Source organism: Tiliqua scincoides, chromosome 1 (genome assembly GCF_035046505.1).
Source record: "Tiliqua scincoides isolate rTilSci1 chromosome 1, rTilSci1.hap2, whole genome shotgun sequence".
Taxonomy (NCBI): Eukaryota; Metazoa; Chordata; class Lepidosauria; order Squamata; family Scincidae; genus Tiliqua; species Tiliqua scincoides.
Window position 1 is genome coordinate 30,724,555 of NC_089821.1, and position 12,500 is coordinate 30,737,054.

General features: G+C 45.0%; 1 pseudogene; it reads left to right on the top strand.

The window, feature by feature from the left end:
- The first annotated feature begins 10,774 nt into the window (after positions 1–10,774).
- Positions 10,775–10,888, top strand: LOC136637253 (5S ribosomal RNA; annotated as a pseudogene).
- The last annotated feature ends 1,612 nt before the right edge of the window (positions 10,889–12,500 follow it).

Sequence of the window (12,500 nt, forward strand, 5' to 3'; positions counted from 1 at the left end):
TGTTATTTGACATAATTTCCTTTCCCATCAGGGGACAGTCTCTTTTCCAAGCATCCTGTTTCCCATCACAGATCGGTCAAAGCAAATGATTGCGATTTTCAGAGATCATGAAATCAATCCTATCCTAGTATTTATGGCAGTGCGACATTGTCCCATTGTCATAAATTGGCTGCCGACGATGCGCGAAGTGGGCTGCTAGCAGCCATTTCTGAGCCACTGCCAGTATCGAAGGCTTACTGCCACAGCCAGCAACCTACACCGGAGCAGGTGAGCTGGCATGTGGGCTATGAGAGTGAGTAATGTGTTGGCAGGGCCTGGATTTCCAAACTGCCCAAATTCATATTTCAGCCATCCCATTTCTGAAATTTACACACAACAGTTCCATCAATCTAGATTCAAATATTCCCATGTTTGGGCATCTGATAGGTTCATACAATTCTTTTGTCACATCAATACCTGTAATCTGTTATATGAGAGCCCAATCCTGAGCTCCCATGGCCTGCAGCTGCGGCACCAAAAATGGCTGCCACCACATCCTGCACTCCCACGGCAGCCATGGGCAGCACCTCAGGAGAAGGGGACTTTTGTCCCCTTCCCCCCGGGTAAAGGGAATAACCCTGCATTGGTCGGCAGTGAGGTAAGAGCCTTAGAGTCAGGCGTCAAACCTGACGTGAAGGCTCTGGATCATCACTCCACTGGTCCCGCCTCCCTTCCTTCCCACTCCCTCCCCACAGCACGCCTCCCCCTCCCCAGAACGCGGCCTTCCCCCGCCCCCGTTTTCCTCACCCCTGCTGGCAGTCCGTGCAACCGCTGAGCGGTGGAGGTCGGGTGCCCGGTTGGTGCTAGCCCAGCACTGGCCAGTGCTGGGCTAGCACGGGTGCTTACCTGGCGTTAGGACTCGCAAATGTGCCTTACAGCACATTTGCGACAGTGTGCGCCAGCGGTAAGCCAGCACTTCGAGCTCAGGATTGGGCTCTAAGTCCTTAGTTTCTTTCATATAAAGACACTAGTCTTCTCAATAGCCTAGCAAGGATTGGTTAACAGTTTGGGTTAACATAAAGATATTGCTTCTTCTCTCAACATCTATCACAGTTGTGATTTTCTTCACTGTCTAATAAAAATGGAAGACAGAGTTCATTTCTCACTAAGTGACTGGGTAGAATTCACCCTGCATATTTTCGCCATGTACCTTTGCTTCCACAAGATTACAGCCTTTCTTGTTCTTTTTTAAAAAGAAAATTGGTAATTTGGGGCTGTGAATGATCTAACTGGGCAGCATGTCCAGACAGAATCTGGGCAAAATCTCCCCAAGTAGGCATTAGGTTACCCCAGTGGTTACCGAACTGTGAGCCATGGTTCCCTGGGGAGTAGCAGAAACCAGCCAGAAGAACTGTGGAATACTTAAGAAAAACCCATCGCCCTATACAATGTGCAAGTGGGCTTGCATTATCCACGAAGTTTAGGTTCCATGCACCTCAGAACACCTTCCACAACCTTAGAATTAAAGACCTTAGAAGGCTTTTGGTAGGCTGGGGAGGGCTTCCCTGGCCCTCCAAAGGCCTTTTAAAACCTTTAAACATCACTTCTGGCTTTTCTGAAAAACCGGAAGTTACCTTCTAAGGCAGCCGTTTTCAATCTTTTTCAGCTCACGGCACACTGACAGGATGCTAAGATTGTCAAGACATACTACCATTTTTTTAAACTTACATTTGATTATTACGTTACAATTAATTTTTAATTTATATAATGAATACAATTAAATTATTACATGACAATTAAAGAAATTCACAAGAAGCTGAAATCAAACTACTCTGAACTTGAGTAGAGCTTTCTCACAACGTTACCTTCAAGAACTGTATAACTGGAGAGGGAAGTGTATGTGATTTCTGGAAAGGAGGAAAAATGTTTTGAAGTAGGGTGATCAAATTGTCATCAGAAGTGCCAGAAAGTGGTGGCAAAGAGAGGTCAGATTGAGCGCATACTGGAGAAATTTGGGATGAAGGGCAATGAGGAAACATGACTGAAACAAGTGCAGGATTCAACTGAGGGTGGAGGGGAGAGAGAGAGAGAATGTGAGGCAACTGATTCTGGATCTTTGGAAGGTAGGGCATTTGGTGGGCCACTGTGAGATAAAGGAAGCTGGACTAACCTATGGCCTGATCCAGCAGGGTTGTTCTTATGGGAAAAAGTGAGAAGAGGGACAGTAAGAGAGGGGTTAACTTCAATTATGAAATTTTAGGAGGGGAGGTATGTGTGTGCGGGAGTGGATTGGGGGAGAAGAGGAGAGAGATGTGCCAACTACCTGCTCTTGTATTTGAGGGGAAAAGTGCAAATAATGCCCTTACTGTACAAGTCAAAATATGCCCCATCAGTGGAGGCAACACCGGAAGGATTACTGTGGGGTGTTGCAGGCAAACTGGCATGGAAAAGGGTCTCGCAAGGACTCTGTTCAGCCAGCCAATCCTTTGGTTGGTGGCCTTAGCAGACTCCCAATTCACTCGCTCACTTCGTACCTGCTTGGCCTCCTTCTGGCTTGCTTGAATACCTGCTGTCCACAGCTCCCACCCAGAGCGCCTCCAGGTTCTCTGGCTGCCCAATCAGTGCATGTGGGGCAGGCAAGGGCTGCCTTATTTTTGCTCGGCAGCAGCAGTGCATGACAGCGGAAGCTTTGAAGTGGCTGCTTCCAGCCGCTTCTTAAAAGCATGCTGCTGCATGAGAAACAAAGCAGCTGTGTCCAACCCCTTCACTGGCTGCCCCTTTTACCTGTGCTGCCGGGTCAAGCTGAAAGCAGCCACTTCTCCTGCATGGCTGCAGCCTGTCTCCTCCCTGTCTCCTCCTGCAGCACACCTCAGGCAGACTGGCAGCACACCTGTGTGCCGTGGCACAGTGGTTGAAAACCACTGTTCTAAGGCTTCCTGAAGGTCTTAGAAGGCATTCTGAGGGCCTGGGAGGCTGTGTGCGGCCTTTCGAAAGCATCTGGAGCCCAGCTTGGGTTGCCTCTGGAGAGATCATGTCAGGCCAAAATAGAAACCATGGAAGATCAAATCTGCCTGTCCTGAATCTGTAGGTTATGAGGGCAACCTGTATAGGATTGTAGCCATAACAGAGAGCCACAGCCAATGGCTCAGTAAGTTAAGAAAGACACCAGTCAAAAAGGTTTGGGATCCACTGGTCAAGGGCAGGGGTGCCCAACCCTGGCCCAGGGGCTATTTGAGGCCCTCAGGGACTTCCAATCCAGCCCGTGGAGTGCCCACAGTCCCGAATGAGCCTCTGGCCCTCCAGAGACTTGCTGCTCTCAGTGATAGGGTGACTATTTGACCTCTCGGATGAGCTGTGGGATGAGGGCTTGCTCCACTGCTTGCTGTTTCACGTCTGTGATGCAGAGCGGCAGTGAAGGAAAGGACAGCCTTACTTTGTGCAAGGCCTTTTCTAGCGCTTGCGCTATTTCAAGACCTTCTTTCATTCATACAAGTTCTATCTCTAATATATTCATTTATGTAAATTTATTCAAATTTGAAATGTGAATTAATTCTTTTTGTCCCGGCCCCCCACACAGTGTCACAGAGATGATGTGGCCCTCCTGGCAAAATGTTTGGACATCCCTATTCTAGGGTATTGGTGAAAATTTGGTAGCTGCCCAAAGAAACTCTTGTAGTCCTTTGTCATTTTAAAAAGAAATGAGGAAAAAGATATTCCAAGACCACTACCAAATCTCACTGCAGCCTTCTTCATGAAAATAAACAGGGTCACAAAATGAGTTCATATTTGAATCCAGGCTTGATGCCAATCATTCAAGATGCTTCTACTCATTGGGTTAGCTGGGGGGGGGCGGTGCACTGAGTTTTGCAGGGAGCTTTCCTGCAATGTGCAAGTGGCTCCTCCCCCTCCCCTTGGGAGCCATGTGGGTGGGAGGAGGGAAACGGAGGTGAACGTCTCCCGAGGGGAGGGGGAGGAGCCGCTTGCACACTGCAGGAGGCTCCCTGCAAAACTTAGTGCACCGCCCCCCCTCTAGCTACGCTGGTGCTTCTACTAGCCAATGCTATCAGGTCACTTCACCATGTTTTGTTTGGGGGTCAAAAAACGTGTCAGCAGAGCTAAACAGCTGTGATTCCAGCATAGGACTTTTGTGGACAGTTGGTGCACTATTTTTTATCTCCTAGTTAAGGAATTTCTGCTGTGCTTTTAGGAACTCCGGGATTCATAGGAATACACTTAGAAAACGTATGCCCTACATGGATGGCTGAGGGTGGTAGTGTATAAGAGCAGCAGCAAAAGACAGTTTCGGGATATATTATGGTAAGCAAACAGAGCAGACATGCCCCTAGAGCAATCTTACCTCTTAATAGTATTCCCCGTGCTATTCAGAGCCCCAGTGTTCATTTCTCAGTCTTTTAAAGAAAAAAGATTTAGGCTCTAGGGGAGATGGTATTCATGTGTTCTGCCCTGGAACAACATCTTGTAAATTGTGCAACCTGGGATTTCATACAGGACCTCGGAAAAAGACAAGAAAAACAGCACAGGAAACAATGCAACAATAAGCACAGAGCAACAGTCGGGATTTTCATCTTCTTTTGCTTCAAAGATCATTAGCATTAAAGAGTTAATCCTGATGCCCATTCAATGTGTGCCTATGAATAATCAGAAAGATTCCTAAAAGGCAGGATCAAAAGGTACAAATTCAGGCTATAATTCCAAGGCAACCCCAAGTTAGCAAAAGCAAGGCTAATGATCCTTTTATAAATTAGCATCACAAATTGTAAGGCTTCTCTCCTTCCTCCCTGGCTGTGCAATGCACTGAGAATTACAGGAGCTGTTGCCTTGTTTCTGAACTCCGCATCTGCATTTTAGAGTGCATAACAGAAGCACATCAGAACTCATAGTTAGTCCAATCCTATCACCCGGAGCATGCTGGCAGTGACCATTTTTAAACTACCGCTGCAAAGTGGTGACAGTATTGATAGCCCACTGCTGCAGCGAGCAACCTGCTTCGGTGCAGGTAAGCCAGTGCTGAAGGTTGTTTGTGGGTGGGGAGGGGGAGTAACAGACCTGCTGGGGGAGGAACTGGGTGGGTGTGTTGGGGGAGGAAAGGGGTGCATCCAGTGGCAGTCATACAGATTGGATCATATCCCCTCTTTCCAAAACCTCCCCACTCCTTTTCTCTCCTCAGACAAATGTCACCAAAATGGTTGGCTTATGTCCAAGGAGACACATAGGTGTCTTGTAGAGTGGCATGGATGTAAGTAAAAAAAAAAATGCTTTTATTTCCCATTTGTCTTCAGATCATTGCCCCCCCCCTTTTGCTCACCTTTTGCCTTTTTTTGTGCAATTGAAAGTGATAGTCCGTCAGGGGGATAGGATATAGGATTAGGGTCTTCAACCCAGTCCTGCTTACATTCCCCCACACTGATTCAGCACCACCAGTGTGGCTTCCATTTTGGCTGCTGAAGGTCTCCTCAGGGTGAGAGAACATTTATCTCCCTGCCTCAGGGTAAGCCCCAACAGCCAGAATGGGTCAACTTGAACCTTCACTTGCTATATAGCTGGCACAAGTCCAGGCTTATCCACATTGGAAGATTAGGTCTGGGAGGGGGGATTAGGATATGATGCACACTGGCTCTATCAATCCCACCCCCCTCCTGGGCCCAATCTGCCCACCCCCAGCCCAGCTGCAAGCTTAAGCAAGCTCCACCTGATGTGGAAAGTTCCTCCACACACAGTCCCTCACACCAGTCTAGCATAGGAATGAGGTCATCAAGTTCAAGCTCATTTCAGAGGTAGGAAATCTCATCCTTAGGTTGGTCACCATTGTGTGTACAGTTAGTGGCAATCAGGCACTAATAATGAAATAATGGCCTTATTGTCTTGTTAATTAAGTGCTCCAGAGAGCAATTGTTATCTTAATTAAAACCTTCAGTGTACACTTACACCTTCGCCAATGAGTGTCTATGAATATATGCATGACTCCCTACTGAAATATAGCACAGAATCTGATGGGTTGACACATCAAGCACGTTTGGAAAATCAGGAATGCTGTTTACTGAAATGTTTATTGGTTATAGAGCAACATGAGAAAACGATTGATGAATTAAGATGACAAAGAGCACCGGAGAAACTTTTTTTTCCCCTTAAATGTCAGTTTGGTTATTGGTTAGGATTGTGTCATGACGTAGACTTTTCACTTTGCCTGGACAATTTGTCTTTCATCTTAGAAGACTGGGAGTCAGGAAAAGTTACACTGATTGAACTTTCAGACTTACATTGATTTTACTTCAGATTGTTCCAACAAGTTCTTCCTGAAAGAAGTGATAAGACAAGTCAAGAAAAGCAAAATTTCAAGTGGACATGAGCTTAGTTTTCTCATCAGAGTGGCAGCTCCAGAAACTGCATAGATGTTCTAGGCCAGTGTTTCTCAACCATTGGTACGGGTACCACCAGTGGTACATAAGCTGGTGCCTTGTGGTACTTGCTGGACCCTTGAACACCTACACCCAGCAGCGAGACTGGGAACGTGACACAACAAACAGCAGTAGGAAGCTTGGCTCAGCGGGCAGAGCTTGAAAGCATGCTTTTCCATGCTCAAAAAAGCCCTCCCGTGCAACCTAAGCCTCTTACTGGTGTTAGTCGTGCCACATCTGGCCTCTCAACCTAGACGTAACTGGTGATGATGCTTCTGTTACTTCTGGTGGTACTTAGAATAGGTGGACCAAGTGAAGTGGTACAGTGGAGGACAAATGTTGAGAAACACTGTTCAAGGCTGTGCTATGCATGATCAGAGGCCACCTGAGCTGCTCTTGCATGTTGATATGGTCATGTCATGGTACCACAGATGGCTTAAGAGTGTGACTAATAATTCTGATGCCTTTTTCAAGCCCATAAATGGATTCCATATGGTGCCACTTAGAGAGCTTCTACCACAAACAGCACTAGAAATCCACCAGCATATACCAGTCTGTTTCTGTAACTCAGTGGCATCTTTGCCTTGGATGTCAGACTTCCAAAGCTGTTGGTTCTTTGTTGCTTCTTCAAACCATTGACTGTCTATCAGTTTCATACAACGCATGCTTTCTCCAGCTACTGTTTATCTCTTTTTGCTGTCTGAGGGCCTAAGCCTATCCATATCCACTCAGAAGTAAATCCCATTGTAGCCAATGGGGCTTACTCCCAGGTAAGTATGGATAGGATTGCAGCCTGAGAGCCCAATCCTGAGCTCCATGTATTGGCACGTTTGCAAGCCCTAACATCGGGCGAATGCCCATGCTAACCCAGTGCTGCCCTGCGCTGGGCTAGCGCTGGGTAGGCGCCTGGCCTCCACTGCTCAGTGGTCTCATGGACCACCAAGCAGCGGAGAGGAAAGCAGGGCATGGTGGGGGAGCAGGGAGGAGGCATTCCAGGGAGGAGGGAGGTGGGGAGAGGGTGGGACGAGGTGTGTTGGGGGGAGGGAGTGGGGATGGAGGGAGGTGGGACTGGTAGACCTTTGCTCCACCTGATCCAAAGCCTCCAAGTCAGGCTCATTGCCTGTCTAGGCTCATTGCCTAGAGTTACGTCTAGGTTGACAAAAGTCCCCTTCCCCCGAGGTGCTGCCCGTGGCTGCCTCTGTGTGTAGGATGCAGCAGCAGCCATTTTCGGTGCCGCCGCAGCCGTGCGCCCAGGCAGCTCAGGATTGGGCTCTGACAGCCCAATCCTATCCCCACTTACCTGGGAGTAAGCCCCATTGACTCTAATGGAACTTACTTCTGAGTAGGCAGGCATAGGATTGGGCTGTGAGTCCTCTATTTAGACTGTCCCCAACAAACCATAAGAGCAACTGAAATGAGGCCATCGCGTCACTCCTGTGATGGACGTCATCCCATGCAGTGGGACATTGCCCTGTGAAGTGGGCATGGTGATGTGCCATCACCCCACTGTTGATGGTTTTTTGGCTATAACGTTTGATATGATAGAGATATTTCAATACGGTTTGTTGCATTGTATTTCTGCATGAAATTACGCATTGACAAGATGGTACTATTCAAAAATACCAAGGTTTAAAAAAATGTGGGCAAGTAGTGGGGTCACACAGGGGCCCACGCCTCCCATGCATAGTACAAAATTGTTGCCACCACTATACCAGCTGTCAAGGGTGTTGCTGTGAAGACATGGCATGTTTTGCTTTCGGAAGAGGAGAAGAGGCATAGCTAGCTGTTCATTCAGAACTTTTGTCTAGGTTATTCTCAGGTTATTCCTTATCCATGTTGTTCCTCTTCACAAATATATACTTAATGCGAACTATCTCTTAAGAGACTCACAGTAAGCAAAGTTGAATTACTTTTTCAAGCAGAAGAAGATGTTTCAAATGATAACCACAGGCTGAATTTAAACACGATTCCGATTGTTTTACATGGAGAGACCAATTGTACAGTTATAACAGGTATGTACAGGTATAACAGGAACAGGAAAAACTATATTGATAAAAACGGATGACAGTTAAAAACAGTACTTCTTTAATTCCTTGTGCAATGCTAAATTTGATTTCTCTCCAGAAAGACATTTTCACCTTGACCAAGTAAACTTCTCTTGAGGAAGAAGGCCCACCTTTTTCTGCTTAAGACATACAGTGGGACCTTGGTATTCATGGAGGATCTACATAAGAACATAAGAACAGCCCCACTAGATCAGGCCATAGGCCCATCTAGTCCAGCTTCCTGTATCTCACAGCGGCCCACCAAATGCCCCAGGGAGCACACCAGATAACAAGAGACCTCATTCTGGTGCCCTCCAAGGGTCCATCTGTTCCAGGACCACTACCCCCTGCTAAACACACACAGATACCAAATTCTGCAGAGAATTAAATCCGTGATTGGGCCTCAAAGGATGCAACCAGGAGGCCAAGAAGGCCTTCTAAGGCCCTCTAGCCACAGGCTTGGCATCCATGGAGATCAAAATCAGCTGATGCTGAATGCTTGGATGAGGAAGGTTCACTATATATGATATAACTTAATGAATTTAATATTTTTTTTCACGTATGCATGACATCTTGTCTTCTGAATCTTGAAATGTCACCTTCATCTATATGAACAATTCTTTGTCCTTTTGTTTCAGGCCTTCTTGGTAAGTCACATGCCAATCAGTTTTTCTTTCATCAAGTTTGCAAAAGACATCCAGAGCCTACTTATCTCTTTGTTTTGACAGCATGAGAATAGAAATCTCACCAGAACATATCTGTGATATTTCAGAGTTTCCCTGCATCTGATTGTGCTGAAGAACAAATGGTGCTTTAGCATTTACATATCTTCACCTTCAGAGAACTATAAATAGCACAGAAATGTTAAAAACACAATAAGAGCGAGAAGATGATGGATGAAGTGAAATGTACATGTTGGAAGTTTGAAAATTACTTTTTCAAGTAATTATCTGTTTTCTTCTCTGGGTTCTATGGAGGAGAGTTGAGTGCATGGAAGAAACAAGAGACTATTTGCTTCATTTACTGTTAAATACATTGTACAAGGAAGTCACTTACGAAACAACAGCTTGACTGAAACAGGCACTGTACAATCAAGATGGATCACCCAGTCAACCAACACACATGCATTCGGAGCTTTGACCTACAGCAGTGAAGTTTATCTAGGCCATGATATTAAGGGATTTATTTATTTATTTATTTATTTATTTTGCTTATGAAGTATATAGTTGCAGTATTATTTTTAGTTTTGCTGATACCAATTTTTTTTGTAGCTAAGGAGAAAAAGGAAAAAGTCCACATGGAGGGAGAGAGTTCTGGAAAATGAGGCAATTGCTTTTAGGGGTTCTACTGCAGCACTCCCTGACCTCCCCCCCCCCAAAAAAAAAAAATCAGATTAATCAATGAAGAATGCAATCTCAAGGTCACACAACAAAGATTAGTTGCATTTTAATGTAATTTACCTATCACTTGTATTCATAATCAAGATATTCTCACACTTTCAGAGCATAAAGGTAAAGGTTCCCCCTGGTGTTAAGCCTAGTCGTGTCCAACTCTAGTGGGGGTGCTCATCTCCGTTTCTAAGCCAAAGAGCCGGCGTTGTCCGTAGACAGTTTCTGTGGTCATGTGGCCAGTAGGACTAGACACCTAAGTGAACTATCTTCCCACTGAGATGGTATCTATCTACTCGTATTTTTTCATGCTTTCGAACTGCTAGGTTGGCAGGAGCTGGGACAATCCACGGGAGCTCACTCTGTTGCGTGGATTCAAACTGTCAGCCTTGCAGTCAACAGGATCATCAGCTTAGCGGTTTAACCCGCCGCGCCACTGCATCCAGAGCATATTTCTGTTAAAAAGGCGAATCTAACCCTCTTCAGGGATTAGTAATATAAAGAGTATAAAATAAATTGATGATGTAGACATATTACAGCCCACTCCTGGCACCATGGTATAGCAGCACCAAAATGGCTAGTGCTGTATCCTGCAGGGCCAGGAAGGCAGCTAGAGGTCTCCTCAGGGCAAGGAAACATCGGTTTTGAGTTTTATAAGAACTCCTGGTTCAGTGCTCTCTGGGAAAGGTTTTCTTTTTTCCCCAGACAGCCCTCCTCCCTGGTTCTTCGTTACCAGGATGGCAACAGGTAGAAACTACCATTTTCCTCCCCCTGAGGAAAGTGGGGAGCAGGACATGATGCTTCTCTAACCACTAACCACCTCCAGCCACTGTGCTTCTCCTTTCAGTCAACCTGCTTTCTCCCAGTAATTTATCTGGTTGGTTGGCAACCTTCAGTCTCGAAAGACTATGGTCTAAGCCTACAGCACCCAGTATTCCCAGGTTTTTCCTTTGGCTTCCCTGCACATGCCTGATCTCATCTGATCTCGGAAGCTAAGCAAGGTCAGGCCTGGTTAGTACTTGGATGGGAGACCACCTGGGAATACTGGGTGCTGTAGGCTTAGACCATAGTCTTTCGAGACTGAAGGTTGCCAACCACTCCCCCTGGAAAAATGCCAGGTGTTTCTCCTTGAAAGAAATCTTGAAATTAGTTTTGAGTTTTACATTTTTTGAAATTTTGGTGCCACTTGCAGATCAGATGCAACATTCATGAGCCATCAGTCATGTGCAAAATGGCATGGTATATTTCTAAAGACTTCTAATATATACGTTTATTTACTATATTTATATTCTACTCTACATTAGGGTTCCAACCTACACAAGGGACTGGTCAGGCCCGTACCTGTTTAGTATTAGGTGTTCCCATATCGGCCACTGGGTTCCATGCACGAGATATTTATTAAAGAATATCCTTTAAAAAAAAAAAAAAAAAGCAGCAATTCATTGTCACCCATTTTGAATGAAGTCTACTATTTTTGGTTTATTAGAAGAAAAAAGATGTGTGAATTATCAATAAGGATGAAGGATTGATCAAAATAGACGTCCCTCCAAATAAATAGAGCATGTATTGGACATTGTAAGATGAAGGCAAATATAAAACGCGAGGCCAATTTTTCTTTATGGTTGAAGGGTAAGTTAAACTTCATTTCCAGACTCATGGTTCCAAACTGTAAATTTTCATGATTATCAGTCAGTCTGGCTAATAAAACATACAGTTCAATAATACACAGGCTGGTAAAGACACTCATGTCAACAACTCAATGATGTTGAGAATAATTGATTGCTAGCCAGTCCATTAAGCGATCTTTTGTACTATAACAAATACTGAGAAGGAAACAGGAATCCTGATAAGGAAACCTTTGGATGGTTAACCACCGGAAAAGAACTATTTCAGAACTGGCATTGCAGGTGGGCCCTGATATGGTTCTTAACCATGCCATGTCATCACACACCTGCTTTCCCTCCCTGCCTGGCAAACATACCATGAATTTCCAGGTGCTGGGAAGGTGGGCAACAGCTGCAGCAATCCAATCTCCTCCCCAGCACCAATAATTTTAAAATTCCCAAGTGCTGGAGCATCTGGGGATATTAAAATATCTTTCTGAAATCAAACATGTGAGACAAAGTTCAACCTCCTCACTATATATACTTTGTTCCTCCCCCCAATATATAACTTTCTTATGTTGCCACTGACTATCATAAGTACACCAGTAGCAATGGAGCCTTTTCAGTGCTGGCTCCATTCCCTTCCGAGCAAGACTGCCATCTCCAGTCCATTCCATGGACTCTATTAAGAGGCAGTAAAATATTTCATTATTTTTTGGCTGTACTTTTAAATGACACTTTTTTTTTTTGTTTCTTGCTTGTAACTTGGTTGATGCTTTCATTTTGTATGGGATGTTAATGTATTAATACATTGTTAGATATTTTGGGAACTTTAGGTCAAAGAGTGGATTATGAAGTACAAACTGAATGAAGTCTCGATAAGAATTGCATAGGAAAGTGGTTCCCAATCTTTTAAGCACCAGGACTCACTTTTTTAAAATGACACTTGGTTGGGACCCACTCAGATTTACTAGCCTCTAAAACAGGTGATCCAGAAAGAAATGTTTTGTTTGTTTGTTTGTATCAATAACCTGAAAAAGTCTCTCAAACACTTATCTCCCTACCTTT